The following is a 24,724-nucleotide window of genomic DNA, read 5'->3' as shown; positions in this document are numbered from 1 at the left end:
ATGACTCCAACCTAAGTGTATGTAAACTTCCGACTTCAACTATAGGTCTTACTGGATGTTGATGAAGGTAATGTAGGCTAACCGTGTGAATCTGATCTGATGGTTTTCATGCATGTTTTCTATATATCCTTTATAATGTCCAGGGCCAGTGAGGAGGTAGCAGCAATCAAAAGAAAATGTTGCGTCTGACCTCAAATCAGATAATCAACTATAATGTGGTGTGGCTAACATGCTCAGACCATCCTTAGCTATGTCCAGTTCAGACTTCATCTGTAGGCTAGGCCGGGCTATAGAAGTATGATAAGGCTGAAGAAAGACTTTGACAACAACACCATATCTCCCATCTCAACAATGTCTGCTATGCACAGTTCTTCAGGGTTAAAATCCATTTGCTAAAAAACGTCCAACTGTGCAGTGGCTGCAAAACCCTTCCCACGCTATGTTCATTTTTGTAATGCATGGCGTTATGGTAAATATATTTTCATAAAATCAAAAATATAACCTGAAAAATGTAGACTAGTAGTCTCATGGCTGTCGCTACAGATGAGGACGATCTAATAAAAAAGAGTAACTCAGTCGGTGTCTCAACTTACTGTTGAGAGTTAGAATAGTAGAATACACAAGGTGTCATTTCTAAACTTGGTTGTGTATCAGATGTTTTCCTCTTGTTATATGTCGCTCACTGACAGTCACTCCAATTAGCCCATGTCAGTTAAAATGTTTTATTTGTAGAAACCTGGCCGAATTAACGACCGGGCACGCAGGGCACCCATTGATTTTGTTAGTCACTCTCACTCAGATATCATATTAACATGGCATTAGTAAATGCAAAAATGTGTAGAATTGCAGGAAATTAGCTTTTAAAACTGTAAAAATGTCTCCCCACTGCATGGCTAAATGTGTAAACCAAACGTATTTGTTTACCTTTAGTTAATTAAAATACTTTTTCTGCTAATGTAGGGCAGGCCAGCCCCCGAAGTGACTCTTCTTATAAACTGTACTCAAGAATTTCCTGTGTTGTCTTAGGAATTCAGCCTTCTCTGTGTTGACCTCACCAACCTCTTTCTCATGAGCTATGGGCCATGGTACAAGCCATGGTTTCTTTGTCTCTCTCTCTCTCTCTCTCTGACCATGCTTAGAAAAATTCCTTGTAAAGCTTACAATATGTTTCATTGTGCACATGTTACACATCAAGAAATATATTGAGGCAAAAATTACAGACAGTGTAGCCTACAAATAGAACTCAACTGGCCATCACAGAGAGACAGATACACAGCTTGATTATATGTTTAGAGGAGCTATTCTGTGTATAAAGTGATGAGGAAAGGCAAAAAAGTACTTAGCCGTTCTACAAGTGGTCTGAGGCTGTCGGTAAATAACGAGCGTTTTCAAGTGCAACTTTACTTACAATGGTTATGTTTAACAGTTCAGAGATTTAAAGATGCTCCTACGAAGGTTCTAACGATGAATTTAGCCTTAAGATGCTTTTGGGAAACTGAGCCCAGGACTCAGGGTTAGACATAACGTAGTAAACAAAAATCCGGGGCATTCAAACGTTTGGTATGGTATGCATTAAGTTGTGGATGTCCATCATCCATTTCGTATGATATGTTCCGAATTATAATTCATACAATGTTACGAATTTGCAATATGTATGATATGTTACGAATTCCAATTTGTTGATGCTAAAGTTAGCTAGGTTGCTAGGTGGCTAACGTTAGCTAGGCTAGGGGTTAGAGTTATGAGTTAGGTTAGGGGAATGGTTAGCTAACATGCTAAGTAGTTGCAAAGTAGCTAAAAAGAAGAAAGTAGTTGCAAAGTAGCTAAAAAGTAGAAAGTAGTTGCAAAGTAGCTAATTAGCAAAAGTTGTCTGTGATGAAATTGGAACTCCTTCTTAAGTAATATAATATATACCATTTAGCAGACGCTTTAATCCAAAGCGATCTATAGTCATGCATGCATATATTTTAAGCATGGACTGCCCTGGAAATCTAACCCACAACCCTGGCAGTGCAAGTGCCATACTCAACCAACTGAGCCATACAGGACCACAGTAACCTTCTGTTTTATGGCAAACATAACATAACATATTAGTTTGAGTGTCCCGGATTTTTGTTGACCATGTTATGTCTAGTCTATGAGACCAACCTGACATAACTGCTGCGCTAAATGCAATTTAACTGTTGGATCTCCTATAGATGGATAGATGATGGGCCATCAAAACCGATAGTCTGAAGGGAGTGACATCACATTATAAACACATAGATCAACTGGGGAGATGAAATGAATGAACATTGAAATATGTTGCTTGTATTGAACTCAAAGTGCATACATTTATTGCATTTAGCAGAGCGACTTCCAGGAGTATAGAGTGTACTGTATCTAAATGCGTTGGAGCTGGGCGGAGTTTCTAGATCTTGTGGGAGGGAGCGGGTCAACACCGTCAACTCCTCTCTCGCCCTCAGGACCGGAGATGCTGAAAGCTCTTTAGTGTTGGGTTTAGTCTTGAGGTGCATGGCTGTGTGTGTCCTCGTTCTGTGTTATAGCCAAGTATCCCATTACACAACAACAGATATCAACAAAGTTTCCGTTGGAGCGCCGTCGCATGGGAGTCAAGCTCCTCTGGAAAGCATAAGGAATTAAAGGAATTGGCTGGACTTCGCCGAATGCAAGTGAGGTGAGTAGGCTACATTACATAGCCTGATTTGATTTACTTAGCCAGGATAGCCCACTTGGTAACATTGACACTGGTTTCCAGGGATGGAAGCTAGGTGGGTGGGCGATCTAGTTAGTTTCATCAGCTAACTTCCAAAGCATAAATAGACTACAATAAGAAATACGTTTTAATACTTTAAAAATACAAACTTTAGCACAACACTTCATAATTTACAGTAGGTTAAGAAATATCATAGAAAAGAATGATCATTTAAATGAATCACTATATTCTCTGCACCATATGCTAATATGTAACTCTATTATATGTAGGACACAGCAGGGCCGGTGCCAGAACGGATCAGTTGGAGGGGCATTTGATTTCCATAGGGGTCAAGTTTTTTCATATTAAAGACATATAATTTAACTGTAAAAATGTATTGCCTTTTAATGTAGCATGAACACAGCCAGTCATCTGATTGTCAAATAAATCACATCGTAGGCTGTGCATGAGTTTGGAGAACCTTACAATTTTCCTACCATTTCCACGAAGCTGCGTGCCAGTTTGGATTATCATATGCGCATTTTCATGGAACAGTAGTACAATTTCAATAATAACGTTTTCGTTTCTCAAAATCATTGTGACTTGGTTAATCATAAAATTCTTAATTAAAATGAGAAAAAAAATCTCAAAGTAAAAATTAAACTAAGGCAAGAGCACCAGCCGCATTGTAAACTAAACATAATACATAAATCCTACAAAATAAAACAGTAGAAAATATCAGGATGAAAATCCAGCTACTTTCAATCGCATGAATCTCTCTACTTCCACCTGTCTGCCTCAATTTCTATCTGTCTTGACTTGAACTATAGCTAGTGAAGTGCAACATTGTATCATGTCAATCAACTTGGTTAGGCAAAGGATGTAAAACGTGCAAAGAATGTAAAACGTGTTTTTTTTGTCTTTTTTTTACTTCGTTGCCTTACTGTGTGAGGTGAAGACAAAATTACTGAGAAACTCAGTTTATTAGTGGTGGAAATGGTGAGTTAAGACAATCAGAACATCCCCAAATGGGCACTTTCCTACATTTGTGCGCAGCAGGCCAGGTAGACCGACTAATATGCATGCTCAGGTGCGTGTGCTCCCTTAACATTAACAGACCAAACCAGACACGTGCTCACTGCTCACATGGAACACTCCAAACAAAATATAATACACAATATTGACAAAACTCATAGATGGTTATGAAATAAATCAAAACTTGTTTCTTACAAGTGTAGCAGGTTGTGAACTCTGCAAATATATTTTATTTATTTATTTCACCTTTATTTAACCAGGTAGGCTCAACATTTGAAATTATTCTCAAATTATTATCTCCACAAATATTTTAGATGCTTTTCACTGGCAGCTGCAACTCAATAATCAGCTCGGCCAATTCATGACCCCACCATGTAAAAAAACAAGTTATGTAATCATTGGCCAATGTTGACTTTTTAAAATTTATTTGGTCTACAAATCAGTCGGACAGTATTTTTGACAGTATTTAAATCTGAAGACAGTGTGTTTTTTAGGGACTGGAATGCATCAGAAAGGTGTTGGGAAACTCAGAAGATCATCAGGCAATAATTCTGTCATCAGTACCACTATTGTTGTATGATCTTCCAGTCTGATTTAGCACCTAGTCTTGTCCAGTCTGATTTAGTGGCTGGTCTTGTCCAGTCTGATTTAGTGGCTGGTCTTGTCCAGTCTGATTTAGTGGCTGGTCTTGTCCAGTCTGATTTAGTGGCTGGTCTTGTCCAGTCTGATTTAGTGGCTGGTCTTGTCCAGTCTGATTTAGTGGCTGGTCTTGTCCAGTCTGATTTAGTGGCTGGTCTTGTCCAGTCTGATTTAGTGGTTGGTCTTGTCCAGTCTGATTTAGTGGCTGGTCTTGTCCAGTCTGATTTAGTGGTTGGTCTTGTCCAGTCTGATTTAGTGGCTGGTCTTGTCCAGTCTGATTTAGTGGCTGGTCTTGTCCAGTCTGATTTAGTGGCTGGTCTTGTCCAGTCTGATTTAGTGGCTGGTCTTGTCCAGTCTGATTTAGTGGCTGGTCTTGTCCAGTCTGATTTAGTGGCTGGTCTTGTCCAGTCTGATTTAGTGGCTGGTCTTGTCCAGTCTGATTTAGTGAGTGCCTGGTCTTGTCCACTCGGTTCTAACGACTCGTGGGCTTTTTACAGGGAAACAGTAGGTTTGTAAGTGTTCATGAGAGTCTTATCTTTCAGTGATGGGGTCATACTATTTTATAGCTTCAACCAGTCAAAAGATAGAGCCACATTTTAGATAGAAAACAGAAACCTTTCTGTTCATTACAACCGCATCTAGCAGCTCCTGGAGGTTACTGACCAGCTCCTGGAGGTTACTGACCAGCTCCTGGAGGTTACTGACCAGTGGAGGCTCCTCAGAGGAGGAAGGGGAGGACCCTCCTACTCGGTGAATTAAACATTTTTTTTAAGAGTGAATTTTAAAGAGTGAATCATGAATGAATCTAGTACTGAAAACATCAGCTACAGCTAGCTAGCACTGCAGTGCATAACATGTGGTGAGTAGTTGACTCAAACAGAGAGAAAGACAAGGAGAATCAGCAGAGAGAGATATTTAATATTATTTTTCTCCAGTTTCACTTAAGCTAGCTACTGCAGCTAATTTAGCCTACTCTACAATGTGACTGAGAGAGGAAAGATATTTATTTTAGCTAGCAGGTTAATGCTATCCATCACTCCAACTCTTCCAATTCAAGGAAAGCTTTCGGTTTTATTAATTTATTGCCACCAGGGCCCGCCGGTGTAACTGCTAAACTACTTGCTGTACACTACTGTGTGATAGTACACATGGATTGGATTGTGTGGTTTTACTAGCGCCTTAGTTCTTGCAGCTACTGTATGTTGACTATGACTAAGGTTTGGCATGGAGAGGTTTTTTTCCACCTGGTCACAGAAAGCTGTTGTGTTGTGCACTGAAGTCTACAAGTGAAGGGAAAATGTGAGAGGATGAGAGCAGGTAGATGTGATGATGCTGTTTGTATGTGGCTGCTATGAAAGTGAACTGTGTGTGCGGGTGATCAGAGGTGTATTCATTCTGCCAATTCTGTTGCAAAATGTTTTTTCAATGGAAAAAAACGGAACGAAACAGGTATGAACCTACCTGAATGTGTCCAATAAACTCTTGTAACATTTTGCAACTAAAACTGTTTGGACTAATGGTTACACCCTAGATCAGCTAGATTCAGGCAAGAGTCTGCAAGGCGGTATTGAATGTGTCACTGTCTGTCACCTTGGTTACTAAAAAATATCTCTCGACCTGTGCACCTTATGTTAGAAACTTTCATTTGTAGGCTAGGTTGTAGCAACGTCATGATGGGTAGGGGGCAAATTCGAGAATCATGTAGGATCCTAAACCTGTCAATGTTACATTGAGCTTGGTGAATGGAGTGAATGGACTGACAGTCATCCAATATGCTGTAATAGAAATAAGGCCATGCTCATAAAAAAATGTATTGTCCTCCCTAATCTTACATGGCACTGACCCCCACTGTTACTGACATAATCCCCGTTCTATCAACCAAGAGTAAATTTCCTCTCGCGACCCCATTTTTAAATCGGTCTTTCTTCTAAACTAAGCTAGAGCCTTTTTTACGGCCATTTTTTTATGCTATCTAGCTAGGCTAATGTTTGCAACGCGAGCTAGCTAGCTAAATATTATAGCTAGAAAAGCTTAGCTATCTGCCAAAGAGCTTGCTAAGACTATGTATATAACATACGGTACAATCAACGAAATACACTATATATACAAAAGTATGTGGACAACCCTTCAAATTAGTGGATTCGGCTATTTCAGCCAAACCCGTTGCTGACAGGTGTATAGAATCGAGCACACAGCCATTCATAGACAAACATTGACAGTAGAATTACCTTACTGACAGTGGGGGCTGCTGAGGGGAGAACGACTCATAATAATGGCCAGAACGGAGCAAATGGAATGGCATCAAACACCTGGAAACCATGTGTTTGATGTATTTTATACCATTCCACTGATTCCGCTCCAGTCATTACCACAAGCCTGTTCTCCCCAATTCATATACCCTGATGAAGACAGCTTTTCTGTTGAAATGTTGGTTATTAGGTTATTATTGCATCTGAGCTCCTAGAATTAGCGCCTTTTCTTTTTCAAGAACTCCCCAATTAAGGTGCCACCAACCTCCTGTGCTTACTGAAGAGCTCAGTGACTTTCAACGTGGCACCGTCATTGGATGCCACCTTTGCACCAAGTCAGTTCATCAAATTTCTGCCCTGCTAGAGCTGCCCTGGTCTACTGTAAGTGCTGTTATTGTGAGGTGGAAACGTCTAGGAGCAACAACGGCTCAGCCGCAAAGTGGTAGGCCACACAAGCTCACAGAATGGGACCGCTGAAGCGCCTAGTGCGTCCAAATCATCTGTCCTCGGTTGCAACACTCACTACTGAGTTCCAAACTGCCTCTGGAAGCAACGTTAGCACAATAACTGTTCGTCGGAAGGTTAAAAAGGGGTTTCCATGGCCGAGCAGCCGCACACAAGCCTAAGATCACCTTGAGCAATGCCAAGCGTCTTTCTGAAGTGGTGTAAAGCTCGCCGCAATTGGACTCTGGAGCAGTATAAACGCGTTCTCTGGAGTGATGAATCACGCTTCACCATCTGGTAGTCCGACGAACGAATCTGGGTTTAGCGGATGCCAGGAGAACACTACCTGGCCCAATGCAAAGTGCCAGCTGTAAAGTTTGGTGGAGGAGGAATAATGGTCTGGGGCTGTTTTTCATGGTTCAGGCTAGGCCCTTTAGTTCCAGGGAAAGGAAATCTTAACGTTAGAGCATACAATGACATTCTAGACAATTCTGTGCTTCCCACTTTGTGGCAACAGTTTGGGGAATGCCTAACAATGCCCCCGGGCATAGAGGTCCTTACAAAAATGTTGTGGAAGAACTTGACTGGCCTGCACAGAGCTCTGACCTCAACCCCATTCGAACACTGTTGGGATGAATTGGAACGCCGACTACGAGCCAGGCCTAATCGTCCAACATCAGTGCCCTACCTCACTAATTCTCTTATGGCTGAATGGAAGCAAGTCCCCGCAGCAATGTTCCGACATAAAGTGTTTTTTGCAAAGTTACCTGCATGTTACGTTGCCTACTGATATCAGTCCACCCGTAACAACGTAAGTATTATGAAACTTCTATTCAATCAAATAAACCTCAAGTAGCAAATAAGCCATACATTTTTTGTTGTTTGCCAAATTCGACACTCTCATTGACGTCCATACAAAAACTCCTTGCTTGGTGGGCGAAACAAAGAAAAACGCCACCTACTGGAGGGAGACTTTTTCGCAGAGTTGTGGTTCTCTCTTCCTCTTCCTCTCTGTGCACAGTCATATTGGCTCGCTAGCAACATGACATCGTTTCTATTCTAGAGGCAGTGCAAACGCAAATTGAGCTTGCCCTCCAAGACCAGCCCAACTCGGGTTGACTTCAAAGTGTGAGGCTTTAGATTTTTCTCCAATTCAAACAGAGGTAAGCTACAACAAGACTTGCTCTTGGTTTGAGCCATGAGAAAAGACCATACGCCTTAGATCGGATACGCCTTAGATTGGATATGTCTTAGATCAGATATAGGATTTCCCAGGATTTCCAAAAACCGGAAGTCCCAACTTGTAAACGAGAGAAAGGCCTATTCCAGCATCCGAACAGTACACCACAGAGTACACTGTAACCGCCAACTTCCCTTCAATTCACATAGCTGAAATGACCTCACAAGAGAAAGCATCCAAGCCATGTGTTGCCCATGTATCTGATGCTGTCATACTCTTTTTGAACAGACAGCATCAGATACGTAGACTCTACGTACTGAGACAGAGGGGAGCTGTTTCACTGTCCAGACAGCATCAGATACATAGTCTCTACGTACTGAGACAGAGGGGAGCTGTTTCACTGTCCAGACAGCATCAGATACAGTCTCTACGTACTGAGACAGAGGGGAGCTGTTTCACTGACCAGACAGCATCAGATACAGTCTCTACGTACTGAGACAGAGGGGAGCTGTTTCACTGACCAGACAGCATCAGATACAGTCTCTACGTACTGAGACAGAGGGGAGCTGTTTCACTGACCAGACAGCATCAGATACATGGTCTACACATGCTGAGACAGAGAGGTGCTGTTTCACCCTCTTGGATGCTTTATCTGAGATGTATCTTTCAGTTGTTTTTTTTGTATTATTATATTATATTTTATTTGGATGGGCAAGGAGGTGCGGTAGGGCGGGCCAGGCCCCCTAAGGTCCTCCCATAACGTCGGCCCTGGGACACCCTATCCTACATGTGAGGCAGCGGGTAGCTTTGAGGTTTAACCATTGGGCCAGTAACCGAAAGGTTGCTGGTTTGAACACCAGAGCCGATAACGTGAAAAATCTGTCGCTGTGCTCTTGAGCAAGGCACTTAACCCCAATTGTTCCAGGGGTGCTGGACAATGGCGATCGTTTCCGTGACGATTCTCCTTGCGGTTGTCTCAGGGTAAACACATTTCCATAACACATGGGTGTAAAGTGTGTAACATGATAAATATAAGCACCGGACACACATAATTCCTCTAACATAGCAATCGATCTTATATTGGTGAATGTCTGGCTAAAGTTGGGGCTAACTTTTTAGATAGCATATTAAATATTTGACTGTTCCTGCTTGTTGTCCTGACATTTCACATTCCATACTTTGACTGTCACTTTCCTCTATTCTGTTCAAAGCACGCTGCTGTGCTGTGCCAATTTCTCAGCAGCCGCTGTCAGAGACGTGACACAGATATACGCCTCCATTTAGCTTTTTCCTAAAGGTAAAAGGTTAGGAACATAGGCTGTATAGTCTACACAGTCGGTATCATACGTATTCACCCCCCTTGAGTTTTTTCACATTTTGTTGCTTTATAAAATGGGATTCAAATTGATTTAATTGTGTGGTTTTTTTGTCATGGGTCTACACAAAAAACTTGACAATGTCAAACTGAAAAAAAAAGTTTTATACATTTGTACTCATTTATAATAATGAATTAACTAAAATGTAAAAGTATTCACCTCTTTTGTTTAGGCAGGCTTAAATTAGTTTAGGAGTAAAATGTGGCTTAACAAATCACACATTAAGTTACATGGACTCACCATGTGTGAAATAATAGGGGTTGACATGATTTTTGAATGACAATTTTGTTTGAGTGTGGCTGAAGATCAGCGAGGTTTCATGGGTAGAACCTTCAACAGGTTGTCCCCGCCTCTGTCCCCCATACATACAACATCAGTAAGGTCCCAAAGTCAAATATTGAATTTAGCACAGATTCAAGTACAAAGACCAGGGAGATTTTCAAAAGCCTCAAAGAAGGGCAGTGATTGGTAGATGGGTAACAATAACAAATTAGACATTCAATATCACTTTAAGCACGATCAAGTTAATAATTGTGCTGTGGGTGATGTATTAAACTACAGAGACACATCAAAGATACAGTCATCCTTCTGAACTGAGCAGGAGAACAGGAATGAAACTGCTCAGGGATGAAGCTATGATTAGTGAAACAGCTACAGAGTTCAATGGCTGTGATGGGAGAAAACTGAGGATGGATCAGCAACAATAATGATCTAAATGACAGAGTGAAAAGAAGAATACAAATATTAAAAAAAAACATGCATCCTGCAACAAGGCACTAAAGTAATACCCCAAATAGAAAAACACAGCAAAGGAAAACACTTTTTGGCTTAAATGCAAAGCCTAATGTTTGAGCCAAATCCAACACTAGACATCACTGAGTAACTGCCTCCTTATTTTCAAGGATGGTGGTGGCTGCATCATGGTATGGGTATGCTTGACATCGGCAAATACTGGGGAGTTTTCAGGATAAAAACCAACGGGATCCTAGAGGAAAGCCTGGTTCAGTCTGCTTTACATCAGACACTGGGAGAGGAATTCACCTTTTCAGCAGGACAATAACCAAAAACACAAGACCAAATCTACACTGGAGTGACTTACCAAGACTACGTGGCTTTGGCTTACTGTCTAGCCATGATCCCCAACACCTTGATAGAGCTTGAAGAATTATGAAAAGAATAATGGGCAAATATTGCACACTCCAGGTGTACCGAGCTCTTAGAGACTTACCCAAGAAGACTCACAGCTGTAATCACTGCCAAAGGTGATTCTAACATGTATTGACTCAGGGGGGTGAATACTTATCTAATCAAGATGTATTCATGTTTTATTTTTTATTAATCTTTTTTTTAAGTATTTTTTTCTTCCACTTTTCACAGAGTATTTAGTGTAGATCGTTGACGACAAATTACAATTAAATCCATTTTAATCCCACTTTGTAAAACAATAAAATGTGAATGAAATCCAGGGATGAAAACTTATAAAACCCACTGTAGTCGAGGCTAGCTAGTAGTAAATGAATCGGTGGAAAGTGCTGATTTGTGAATTGTATAATGAGATTTTCCCTGTGAGTCAATGAGAAATCCTGCTGTGTGCTTGTTTTGAATTGAGGAGACTAGCTGTCAGCTGAGAGAGAGAAGCAGCACACTGCTCTCTCTTTTAGCACTGAGATGTGCATTTGTATCATGTTTGTATCATGCCCTTGATTATATCTAATTAGCTCTGTAGGTGTCAAGTCAACTGCCATTTTTAGTTTAGCCAAACTAATCTAATGATAACATTGGTAATAAAAAAACATGGTTATTAACAATGATTAACACTCCCAGGATTTATCACATCAACCACAGTCCTAAAATGAAATCTAGGCTACATTCATCTTGGAAAAGGGACAAGTTTGTTTGTGTGAGTGTGGTTGGCACGTGTTGTGCCAAGCAGCAAGGTTTGGTGTGCAGAACCTTCAACAAGGTTGTCATTAGAGGTGGTGGTGGTAGAAGTGGGTATTGCTGTGCTTGTGTCTGTGTCAGCATCCATACAATTAGGAATTAACACTTAAGGTCAAGCCCCTGTGGAGGTTGTGTGCAGATAAAGGTTGTGTGAGATTGATTTATCTCTAAGCTGTCTCACAGTAGCTGTGGTGAGGTAATGGCAATTAACTCAAATCAAATCAAAGTTTATTTGTCTCGTGCGCCAAATACAACAGGTGTAGACCTTACAGTGAAATGCTTACTTACAGGCTCTAACCAATAGTGCTAAAAAGGTATTAGGTGAACAATAGGTAAGTAAAGAAATAAAACAACAGTAAAAAGACAGGCTATATACAGTAGCGAGGCTATAAAAGTAGCGAGGCTACATACAGACACCGGTTAGTCAGGCTGATTGAGGTAGTATGTATGTGTAGATATGTTCCGATTCAAACTAAATCTATTTGTATAGTTGTGTACAAGGCTAAGCTGCTCATCTACACGCTTTCACTTTTCTCTGTCTCTCCATCTCTCTCTCTCTCTCTCTCTCTCTCTCGACCAATGATTCAGTATTCCATAGTTTCCATGGCATGTCCCTTCAATGTAAAAGTGCAGTAGTTACTCATAGTTATTTCTATAGCAATGAACCTTTTTTTACCTACCATATTTAACCTGGCAAGGCCCTTTGATCTGCTTGGAAATGTGGGCAGCCCAGGGGTTACTCTGGAAACGGGGGCAGCCCAGGGGTTACTCTGGAAACGGGGGCAGCCCAGGGGTTACTCTGGAAACGTGGGCAGCCCAGGGGTTACTCTGGAAACGGGGGCAGCCCAGGGGTTACTCTGGAAACGGGGGCAGTCCAGAGGTTATTCTGGAAATATGGGCAGCCCAGGGGTTCTCTGGCTACTAAATAACCTCGTCTCAGGGCTGCTTTGCTACTGAGCTACCTAGGCTAGGCTACTAGGCTACTCAGAAGTAGAGGGTGTAGCAGCTCTTGGAGGTGGAAGAAGAGAATGTTTTCATGACTCTGTGTACAGTGAAAACACTGAGTCATAAGACATGGTGAGGGTGAAGGAAGTATGTGAGACAGGACAGAGGTGTAAACACTTACGATATTTACTGTAAGCAACATATGGCACAATATGTTGTGCCATGTGTTTGTCCGTGCATATGTCTGTATGTGTCACGTCCTGGCCAGTATAAGGGTTAATTGTTATTGTAGTTTGGTCAGGACGTGGCAGAGGGTATTTGGTTTATGTGGTTCGGGGTGGTGTTTTTTCTAAAAAGGGCATTTGATTTAAGTATTCCGGGGTTTTTGGGCACTGTTTCTTGTTTAGCGTGTGTGAGCCTAACAGGACTGTCTAGTAATCGTGAGTTTGTTTTGTTATTTTTGTATGTTCGTTTTTGAGTTTATTAAATGTTCAAAATGAACTATCTCAACTCTGCTGCATATTGGTCCTCTTTTTCCGACGATGATTTCGCTATATCGTCTGACGACGAAGAAATCCCTGACGGAATCTCCCACCAAACCAGGACCAAGCAGCAGAAGAAGGAGCAGAGGGAATTTGAGTTGAGCAAAAGAGAGAAATGGACATGGGAGCAAGCTATGGCCGGAGAGGGCCCATGGAGAAAGGCGGGTAAGGACCGGGAACGTTACCGAGGAATGCGACTGGCGTTGAAGCACGAGAGGCACCCCCAATAATTTTTTTGGGCGGGGCCACACGGGTAGTTTGGCTAAGCCAAGGAAGAGCCAGAAGCCAGCTACCCGTGGTTATATGGAGGAGCGTATGAGGTGGAGAGCGCCATGTTTCGCTGAGGAGCGCACTATCTCATCCATACGCACACACAGTCCGGTGCGCGTTATTCCAGCCCCTCGCAGGTGCCGTGCTAGAGCGGGCATCCAGCCTGGTAGGAGGATGCCTGCGCAGCGCATCTGGTCGCCGGTACACCTCCGAGGACCAGGCTACCCAACTCCCGCTCTACGCACGGCTACCATCAGGCCCCTGCACAGCCCAGTCTGCCCTGTACAAGCACCCCGCTCGTACAGGGCTACTAGTTCCATCCAGCCAGGACGGGTTGTGCAGGAGGTAAGATCAAGACTGCCTGTGCGCCTCCATAGCCCTGGGTTTCCAGCTCCTGTCTCTCGTGCGGACCCGGAAGTGCGTCAGCCCAGTCCGACTCGTCCTGTTCCCGCTCCCCGCACTAGCCTGGAGGTTCGTGTTCCCAGTCTGGTACGTCCAGTACCAGCACCACGCACCAGGCTTCAAGTGAGTCATCCCAGTCCGACGTCGCTAGAGCTGCCCGTCAGTCAAGAGTCGCCAGAACTGCCCGTCAGTCAAGAGTCGCCAGAACTGCCCGTCAGTCAAGAGTCGCCAGAACTGCCCGTCAGTCAAGAGTCGCCAGAACTGCCCGTCAGTCAAGAGTCGCCAGAACTGCCCGTCAGTCAAGAGTCGCCAGAACTGCCCGTCAGTCAAGAGTCGCCAGAGCCGCCCGTCAGTGAGGAATCGCCAGAGCCGCCCGTCAGTGAGGAGTCGCCAGAGCCACCCACTAGTCAGGAGCTGCCAGAGTGGCCAGACTGCCCGGAGATGCCAGAGTGGCCAGACTGCCCGGAGATGCCAGAGTGGCCAGACTGCCCGGAGATGCCAGAGTGGCCAGACTGCCCGGCGATGCCAGAGTGCCCGGCGATGCCAGAGTGCCCGGCGATGCCAGAGTGCCCGGCGATGCCAGAGTGGCCAGACTGTCTTCCGGGGCATGTCAGAGTTGCCCGACTGTCTTCCGGGTCTGCCAGAGTGGCCCGTCTACCCGGAGCTGCAGGGGTGGGTCGTCTGCCCGGAACTGCCAGAACCAGAGCCACCTCCAGATATAGGTGGGTTGGGGAGGGGGGGTGTAGCACAGTGCCGTCGTTGACGGCAGCCACCCTCCCTTCCCTCCCTTTAGTTAGGGGCATTTTTTTGGGGGGGGGTTGTTATTTTTGAGGTGCTTCCGGGGTTAGCACCTTTAGGGGGGGGTACTGTCACGTCCTGGCCAGTATAAGGGTTAATTGTTATTGTAGTTTGGTCAGGACGTGGCAGAGGGTATTTGGTTTATGTGGTTCGGGGTGGTGTTTTTTCTAAAAAGGGCATTTGATTTAAGTATTCCGGGGTTTTTGGGCACTGTTTCTTGTTTAGCGTGTGTGAGCCTAACAGGACTGTCTAGTAATCGTGAGTTTGTTTTGTTATTTTTGTATGTTCGTTTTTGAGTTTATTAAATGTTCAAAATGAACTATCTCAACTCTGCTGCATATTGGTCCTCTTTTTCCGACGATGATTTCGCTATATCGTCTGACGACGAAGAAATCCCTGACAGTATGAGATGTCTCTCTGCGTTAAATGTTGGTGAACCATTGGTGAGAACACCATGCCAGGGGCCCTGCTCAACATGTCCATTCACTACAGTTATATATCTTTCCAGTACAACAGTGACAACCTTCTGGATGTTTCGAATACAATGAATCTCATCCTACAAATGGTCCATGATGCTCTGGTTCAGTTTTTACACTGTGTAAATAATTTGACCTAAACTCTTAGAAAAAAAAGGGTTTTAATGGTATTCAGTGTCCCTCCATGTGTGCTCTGTGTACCTACAGTAGGTGTACCTTGGTGTGTCTCTGTGTACCTACGGTAGGTGTACCTTGGTGTGTTCTGTGTGCTCTGTGTACCTACGGTAGGTGTACCTTGGTGTGTTCTGTGTGCTCTGCGTACCTACGGTAGGTGTACCTTGGTGTGTTCTGTGTGCTCTGTGTACCTACAGTAGGTGTACCTTGGTGTGTTCTGTGTGCTCTGTGTACCTACAGTAGGTGTACCTTGGTGTGTTCTGTGTGCTCTGTGTACCTACAGTAGGTGTACCTTGGTGTGTTCTGTGTGCTCTGTGTACCTACAGTAGGTGTACCTTGGTGTGTTCTGTGTGCTCTGTGTACCTACAGTAGGTGTACCTTGGTGTGTTCTGTGTGCTCTGTGTACCTACAGTAGGTGTACCTTGGTGTGTTCTGTGTGCTCTGTGTACCTACAGTAGGTGTACCTTGGTGTGTTCTGTGTGCTCTGTGTACCTACAGTAGGTGTACCTTGGTGTGTTCTGTGTGCTCTGTGTACCTACAGTAGGTGTACCTTGGTGTGTTCTGTGTGCTCTGTGTACCTACAGTAGGTGTACCTTGGTGTGTTCTGTGTGCTCTGTGTACCTACAGTAGGTGTACCTTGGTGTGATCTGTGTGCTCTGTGTACCTACAGTAGGTGTACCTTGGTGTGTTCTGTGTGCTCTGTGTACCTACAGTAGGTGTACCTTGGTGTGTTCTGTGTGCTCTGCGTACCTACAGTAGGTGTACCTTGGTGTGTTGCAGCCCTGGAGGAAAATGTCAGCACAATCAAAGAACTTAGAATAACTAGAAATGGCAGCCATTTGGAAACACAGTAACTAGTCCAATCACAAACCAGGATGTTTATTAACCCAAATACATTTTTCAAGAGCCATCCTCTTGAATTGGTTGTGTGCGTGTGCGTGTGCGTGTGTGTGTGTGTGTGTGTGTGTGTGTGTGTGTTATCCCATGCCCCAGGATACCTCTCAGTGCACAACAGCCCAGTCCCCATCCTGTATCAACAGAATCATGAGGAGGCTGGTCAGGCCGGTTTACACTTTACTGTTTAGGTCACATGACGGTCAAGGTTCTTCTGACAAGGCCTCAGAGTGTGTCAAGGTTAGTGTGTGTGTATGTTTCACTTTTCTTTTCTTTTTTCCTTTATTTAACTAGGCAAGTCAGTTTAAGAACAAATTCTTATTTACAGTGACGGCCAATGAAGAAGGATATCTAAACAACTACACACTTACACACTAATTACCTGCTATTCCAGTCTGAAGGCAGCACCCACCCGAGCCATTCAAAACCCTACTAGCCTAGAGGAGTCATACCTGAGCCCCTTAATAATTAAATATCCCTAATCGTTATTCACCCAGGGAGCGTCAGGATACAGGCCTATCAGAAGAAGCCCTAAGATCTCCTTACCGTACAGTGTGTTAACTCGGGGATTTGATACCTCACACCTTCTGAAATGAGTCTGTAACCTATTCTGTTCTCTGAACAAGCATTGGGTGTTGGGAATCAACAACACACTAGGCTACATTAACGTGCTCTGCTGTTCCCCTTTGGTCCAGGCTGAAAGATCAAACATAACCCTATTGTTTGAGGAGGAGCATTGTTTGATCTTGTAATTGTAATACACCCCTATCCCACTGTCAGGAGGAATCAGAGAGAGAAAAAGGAAGATGCTGTAGAATTCAGCGTAGGCTACCTCATTGGCCTTGACAGTGCTCTGACTGTTCTAAACTCCTTGTGAGTAACAAATGGTTGTTTGATCATAATCAGTCATTGTATCGGTGAAAGGGAGGTAAAGAGAAAAATACCATTATCTAGGAATAATTGTAATCATTCCCTCACATAAAGTATCACCCCATGGGGTTGCCATGGACACCACCTCTCTTCTAGGATGCCATCTCATCTTTAGACTCAAGGTTCTAGAATTGCTTTTAGTCCAAAGAACGTTGATTCATTTCATAGTTTTATTCCAAAGAAAGTGTATTTATTTTATGATTTTATTCCAAAGAAAGTGTATTTATTTTATGGTTTTAATCCAAAGGAAGTACAGGTCCAAGTACAGTGTAGTAAAATAATTCATTACTACTTATTTTAGCAGGTTTACTGGTATCAGGGTGTAGATTTCCCATAAAGCCATTTATTTATTTGTTTTTAGTTTAACTACTAATGACCTAGACCCAGGGTTATCCTAGACCCAGGGTTATCCTAGACCCAGGGTTATCCTAGACCCAGGGTTATCCATGACCCAGGGTTATCCATGACCCAGGGTTATCCTAGACCCAGGGTTATCCTAGACCCAGGGTTATCCTAGACCCAGGGTTATCCATGACCCAGGGTTATCCTAGACCCAGGGTTATCCTAGACCCAGGGTTATCCTAGACCCAGGGTTCTATAGTTATTCCAAAGAAAGTTGATTTATTTCATGCTTTTATTCCAAAGAAATCTAGTTTAACTACTAATGACCAATAAATAAAGTACAAGATATTAAGCTAACCCATTGTTATCTAGCCTACTGACTTAGATATGGCCTATAGTTGAGATTTAATTTAACCTTTCAATCACGATAAAGTATCTAGAGGGATAAACCAGCAAGGGATAGAAAAAGGGGGACCTGAGTGAGCAAAAGGTGAGAACTGTGAGAACGAAGACATTTAGGGTCACTATACAGACGTTGAATCAATTTATGTTTATGAGCGTCCCTGTTTGTTTGCCTTCACTCACTTTGCCAGCTTAGCGGGCTGCAGCTTAGTGATGCTATGGTTATGTAAGACAGAGCTATATACAGCCGGAGGACAATCCTCCCCTCCTTTCAACCACTTCAACTCTAATCTGACAATTATCAGATTAGGGTGACGTAGAAATCAATTTATATCCATCTATCTCCATGATTATGTCTGTTGGGAAATGTAAATATTGGTGATCAATATCAATTAACGTTTTGTAATGTAGGTCTAATTGCGGCAACTTCAAAATATTGCCATCTACAGAGTTAGCCATCCCTGAGACCAGCCTGGTAGCTCGTATTCGTCTGTAGGTTAATAATGAAGAGATCTACAGAGTTAGCCATCCCTGAGACCGGTCTGGTAGCTCGTATTCGTCTGTAGGTTAATAATGAAGAGATCTACAGAGTTAGCCATCCCTGAGACCGGTCTGGTAGCTCGTATTCGTCTGTAGGTTAATAATGAAGAGATCTACAGAGTTAGCCATCCCCGAGACCGGTCTGGTAGCTCGTATTTGTCTGTAGGTTAATAATGAAGAGATCTACAGAGTTAGCCATCCCCGAGACCGGTCTGGTAGCTCGTATTCGTCTGTAGGTTAATAATGAAGAGATCTACAGAGTTAGCCATCCCCGAGACCGGTCTGGTAGCTCGTATTCGTCTGTAGGTTAATAATGAAGAGATCTACAGAGTTAGCCATCCCTGAGACCAGCCTGGTAGCTCGTATTCGTCTGTAGGTTAATAATGAAGAGATCTACAGAGTTAGCCATCCCTGAGGCCGGTTTGGTAGCTCGTATTCGTCTGTAGGTTAATAATGAAGAGATCTACAGAGTTAGCCATCCCTGAGACCGGTCTGGTAGCTCGTATTCGTCTGTAGGTTAATAATGAAGAGATCTACAGAGTTAGCCATCCCTGAGACCGGCCTGGTAGCTCGTATTCGTCTGTAGGTTAATAATGAAGAGATCTACAGAGTTAGCCATCCCCGAGACCGGTCTGGTAGCTCGTATTCGTCTGTAGGTTAATAATGAAGAGATCTACAGAGTTAGCCATCCCTGAGACCGGTCTGGTAGCTCGTATTCGTCTGTAGGTTAATAATGAAGAGATCTACAGAGTTAGCCATCCCTGAGGCCGGTCTGGTAGCTCGTATTCGTCTGTAGGTTAATAATGAAGAGATCTACAGAGTTAGCCATCCCTGAGACCGGTCTGGTAGCTCGTATTCGTCTGTAGGTTAATAATGAAGAGATCTACAGAGTTAGCCATCCCCGAGACCGGTCTGGTAGCTCGTATTCGTCTGTAGGTTAATAATGAAGAGATCTACAGAGTTAGCCATCCCCGAGACCGGTCTGGTAGCTCGTATTCGTCTGTAGGTTAATAATGAAGAGATCTACAGAGTTAGCCATCCCCGAGACCGGTCTGGTAGCTCGTATTCGTCTGTAGGTTAATAATGAAGAGATCTACAGAGTTAGCCATCCCCGAGACCGGTCTGGTAGCTCGTATTCGTCTGTAGGTTAATAATGAAGAGATCTACAGAGTTAGCCATCCCCGAGACCGGTCTGGTAGCTCGTATTCGTCTGTAGGTTAATAATGAAGAGATCTACAGAGTTAGCCATCCCCGAGACCGGTCTGGTAGCTCGTATTCGTCTGTAGGTTAATAATGAAGAGATCTACAGAGTTAGCCATCCCCGAGACCGGTCTGGTAGCTCGTATTCGTCTGTAGGTTAATAATGAAGAGATCTACAGAGTTAGCCATCCCCGAGACCGGTCTGGTAGCTCGTATTCGTCTGTAGGTTAATAATGAAGAGATCTACAGAGTTAGCCATCCCCGAGACCGGTCTGGTAGCTCGTATTCGTCTGTAGGTTAATAATGAAGAGATCTACAGAGTTAGCCATCCCCGAGACCGGTCTGGTAGCTCGTATTCGTCTGTAGGTTAATAATGAAGAGATCTACAGAGTTAGCCATCCCCGAGACCGGTCTGGTAGCTCGTATTCGTCTGTAGGTTAATAATGAAGAGATCTACAGAGTTAGCCATCCCCGAGACCGGTCTGGTAGCTCGTATTCGTCTGTAGGTTAATAATGTAGTAAGGTACGGTGGAAGCTTATGCAAGAGGGCTTTATAAACAAAAAGAGTTCAATGCATCGATCGACGAGACTTCAAGGAGGGTCAGCCTACTTTCTGATACAGAGTGTGTTATGATAAACTGTGTTCACTGTCTTCAATACAGTGGCAGCTGCATTCATATAATCGATTTTCCCCATAGTCTATAACCAGTATGAATGTTAACTGAATGATTTGTTATCTGCTATTTAATGAAAGGCATGCCCTATTCTTATAAAGGAAGTTAATTTTAATTCTTAACGTCTTAAGTAACTAATCAATATGCTTTCTGAAAAATAGCTTCTCGTCAATCCAGATACCCAGATATTAATAAGCGTGGACACGATCAATGTGTAAATCATCAGATACATTTTTACGTGATTTGGAAAATAACACATAATTAGTTTTGCCTGCATTAAGTTCCAATTTCAGTTCAACAAAGGCTTTCTGCAAAGCATCATTTATTATGATTTGTTATTTATTTCACCTTTATTTAACTAGGCAAGTCACTTAAGAACAAATTCTTATTTACAATGACGGCCTAGCGGGGAACAGTGCCTTGCTCAGTGGCAGAACGACAGATTTTTACCTTGTCAGCTCGTGGATTCAATCCAGCAACCTTTCGGTTACTGGCCCACTAGGCTACCTGCCGCCCCAAAAAGCCGATTGTAGTTCTGTTAGAGCGCTGTCAACAGAATGCACAGCGGTATCATCCTCATACACGTGTTAGCTCCTCAACCTGAGGTTTGGCTAAACTGGACCAATGATTCAGCATACCATAGTGCCAAAAGTACAGTAGTAAAACACAGAGTTTATTTTCCCACTAAATAACCTTGTCTCAGGGATGCTTTGCTACTGAGCTACCTAGGCTAGGCTACTAGGCTACTCAGAAGTAGAGGGTGTAGCAGCTCTTGGAGGTGGAAGAAGAGAATGTTTTCATGACTCTGTGTACAGTGAAAACACTGAGGCATAAGACATGGTGAATGTGAAGGAAACACTAGTGGTATTTACTGTGAGACAGACCCGTCACAATATGTTGTACCATGTGTTTGTCTGTGCATATGCGTCTGTGTGGTGCGAAAACCATGCCAGTAGGCCTGCTTACCATGTCCATCCACTAGATTATATTATGTACAGTATCTTTCCAGTACGACAGTGACAAGCTTCTGGATGTTTCCATTACAATGAACGTCATCCTACAAAAGGTTCCATGATGCTCTGGTTCAGTTTTTATACATCATTTGACCTAGGTTGCCTCCTAAATGACACCCTATTCCCTACATCGGGGATGGGCAGCTCCAGTCCTCCGGGGCTGGAGTGGTGTCACACGTTGTCCACATCCCACAGCTGATTAAACTAACTGAATTCTGAACTGAAGATAATAATCAGTTGATTGTTGGAGTCAGGCGTGTTAGCTGGGGCTGGGTTAGAAGTGTGACACCTATCAGGCCCCCTGAGGACTGGAGTTGCCCATCCCTACCCTAGTGCACTACTTCTGACCAGAGCCACAGGGCTTAAAAGTAGTGTACTATGTAGGGAATAGGTTGCCATTTGGGACGTAGTCCTGGTCATGAGAGATACCATTCATCAGACACAAGGGACAGTTTGAAGACGCTCAGCAACCTCTATGTGCCATTCAGAAGATGAACAATAAGAAGGGAGTGTAATGAGACCAATGTCTTTTTCACCAGGGAGCTCTGCAATAACGATGTCCATCGTGTAGATACAGCGCCTTCATAAAGTCTTCATACCCCTTGTCTTATTCCACATCTCAATTAAACATTGATTAAATCGATTTTTTTTCCCTCTCTCACCCATCTACACACAATATCCCATAATGACAAAAGTTAAAAAATTAAAATGCAAATATATTGAAAATGAAATTTACATAAGTATTCACACCCCTGAGTCAATACATGTTAGAATCACCTTTGGCAGTGATTTTTACAACAGTCTGTCTGAGTAAGTCTCTAAGAGCTTTGCACACCTGGACTGTACAATATTTTCATATTACTATTTAAAAAATTCTTCAAGTCTTGCTGTAGATTTTCAAGACGATTTTAAGTCAAAACTGTAACTAGTCCACTCAGGAACATTCAATGTCGTCTTGGTAAGCAACTCCGGTGAATATTTGGCCTTGTGTTTTAGGTTATTGTCGTGTGTGTGTGTGTGTGTGTGTGTGTGTGTGTGTGTGTGTGTGTGTGTGTGTGTGTGTGTGTGTGTGTGTGTGTGTGTGTGTGATCCCATGCCCCAGGATACCTCTCAGTGCACAACAGCCCAGTCCCCATCCTGTATCAACAGAATCATGAGGAGGCTGGTCAGGCCGGTTTACACTTTACTGTTTAGGTCACATGACGGTCAAGGTTCTTCTGACAAGGCCTCAGAGTGTGTCAAGGTTAGTGTGTGTGTGCGTACTGTGATTCATATAGAAAGATATCTAAACAACTACACACAGTGTCTAAAGACTACTTTGTTGAGCCATCGTACCTACTGTACACTCTTAGAAAAAAAGGTGCAATCTAGAACCTAAAAGGGTTCTTCGACTGTCCCCATAGGAGAACCCTTTGAAGAACCCTTTTTGGTTCCAGGCAGAACCCTTTTGAGTTCCATGTAGAACCCTTTACAGAGGGTTCTACATGGAACCCAAAAGAGTTCTACCTGGAACAAAAAAGGGTTCTCCTATGGGGACAGCTAAAGATATGTTTTGGATTCCTTTTTTCGAAGATTGTGGCTTTTGTAGCACTCTCCAGTTGGTGTACTGATGTTTGACGACCAGGCCCAGGTCAGGTTCTAATTACCTGCTATTCCAGTCTGAAGGCAGCACCCACCCGAGCCATTCAAAACCCTACTAGCCTAGAGGAGTCATACCTGAGCCCCTTAATAATGAAATATCCCTAATCGTTATTCACCCAGGGAGCGTCAGGATACAGGCCTATCAGAAGAAGCCCTAGGATCTCCTTACCGCACAGGGCGCAATCTGATACCTCACACCTGAAATTGCAGTCTGTAGCCTCTTAACACCTAGGATGCTATCCTAGACCTAGGGTTATCCTAGACCCAGGGTTATCCTAGACCCAGGGTTATCCTAGACCCAGGGTTATCCTAGACCCAGGGTTCTATAGTTATTCCAAAGAAAGTTGATTTATTTCAAGCTTTTATTCCAAAGAAATCTAGTTTAACTACTAATGACCAATAAATAAAGTACAAGATATTAAGCTAACCCATTGTTATCTAGCCTACTGACTTAGATATGGCCTATAGTTGAGATTTAATTTAACCTTTCAATCACGATAAAGTATCTAGAGGGATAAACCAGCAAGGGATAAAAAAAGGGGGACCTGAGTGAGCAAAAGGTGAGAACCGTGAGAACGAAGACATTTAGGGTCACTATACAGACGTTGAATCAATTTATGTTTATGAGCGTCCCTGTTTGTTTGCCTTCACTCACTTTGCCAGCTTAGCGGGCTGCAGCTTAGTGATGCTATGGTTATGTAAGACAGAGCTATATACAGCCGGAGGACAATCCTCCCCTCCTTTCAACCACTTCAACTCTAATCTGACAATTATCAGATTAGGGTGACGTAGAAATCAAGGCACCATGGAGTAAATACCAACGTCACTCTGGGGGTCAGAAGTCGTGGAGGTAACAAGGTAGCTAGATGGAGTAATATAGTTAAATCAGTGTTACTTCATCGGCTTAGTGGAAGTAGCAGTTAGGCATGCAGAACAGATGATCTCTGCCTGGCTGCTATTAGTTAGTCCCTTCAGTTGATTTTTTTTATTTTCGCGATCCACAGTCCTGCAAATGGGGGTTGCACTGCAGTCTGATCAACACTGCTACTGCTGTTTCTTTAAGGTAGTTGTTGTGAAATTGTTAGGTTAGATTACTTGTTAGATATTACTGCATGGTCGGAACTAGAAGCACAAGAATTTCGCTACACTCGCATTAACATTTGCTAACCATGTGTATGTGACAAATAAAATTAGATTTGATTTGGATTTGGATTTGTTTCTCCTTGGTTATGATGACACATAAGCCCTCAGTGTTACACAATCAGATGTGCTGTACATGCCAGCTGGAAAGAGGAGGAGCTTTGTTCATCTTTGCACACATGGGGGAAAACAATATCCTTTTTCTCCAGCTTTTCTGTCATGTTTACTCTTCTCTGCAGGCCTGAAATATATTTTTATATCATTCTATATACGGTACTTCAAAAATTCAATTGACTCATGACTACTTCAAAGTAGCAAGGCTATGTGATTCCAGCTCTTTCTCAGGGTGTTAAGATAAAATGCTGACCTGGGATGAACCCATGAATTGCTCAGTAATAAGACCTTATGCACAGCACACTCCAGCTGTCAGAGAGATTCACACATCTTTCTGGCTCGCCTTGCACACAGATTACATCACAGTGTAGAGAACCTTGTTGGTCCCCATGAACAGAGCCTAATTGACCTCGTTAGTTACCCAGTTACCCAATTAGACAGGATGTCAGCATGCAGAGGATCCACTCTACAGAGAATACAGGGAGGAAACTCTGTTGCTGAGGGAATATTTTTCCCTCAGCAGTTTCAGGTGTATGATCAAATAAAACATGTTTAATACTCTGCCTGAAAAGCTGAATTCTCCAGCTATTTGTTTCTGTTATTATTTTCTATCAAAATATCACAGCTATTTTCCTCAGCTTAGTATTATATTCTGATCTTCTATTGAT

General features: G+C 43.1%; 1 protein-coding gene across 2 annotated transcripts in view; it reads left to right on the top strand.

Moving 5' to 3' along the window:
- Positions 1 to 2,452: 2,452 nt before the first annotated feature.
- The window catches only part of prlra (prolactin receptor a), a 35,208-nt gene continuing 12,936 nt past the window's right edge, over positions 2,453 to 24,724 (top strand). Inside the window, exon 1 of one of the 2 annotated variants that reach the window (XM_014138867.2) lies at positions 2,453 to 2,677. The gene's annotated coding sequence lies outside the window, so the exon portion shown is untranslated. Of the gene's footprint in view, positions 2,678 to 22,382; positions 22,405 to 24,724 lie in introns of those variants that run through there. The other variant, XM_045692585.1, reaches the window with a different exon arrangement.

The sequence above is a fragment of the Salmo salar genome, chromosome ssa13 (assembly GCF_905237065.1).
Source record: "Salmo salar chromosome ssa13, Ssal_v3.1, whole genome shotgun sequence".
In the NCBI taxonomy this organism is placed as follows: domain Eukaryota; kingdom Metazoa; phylum Chordata; class Actinopteri; order Salmoniformes; family Salmonidae; genus Salmo; species Salmo salar.
The sequence above is the reverse complement of the archived record's forward strand: the minus strand, read 5'-3'. Positions and strand labels throughout refer to the sequence as shown.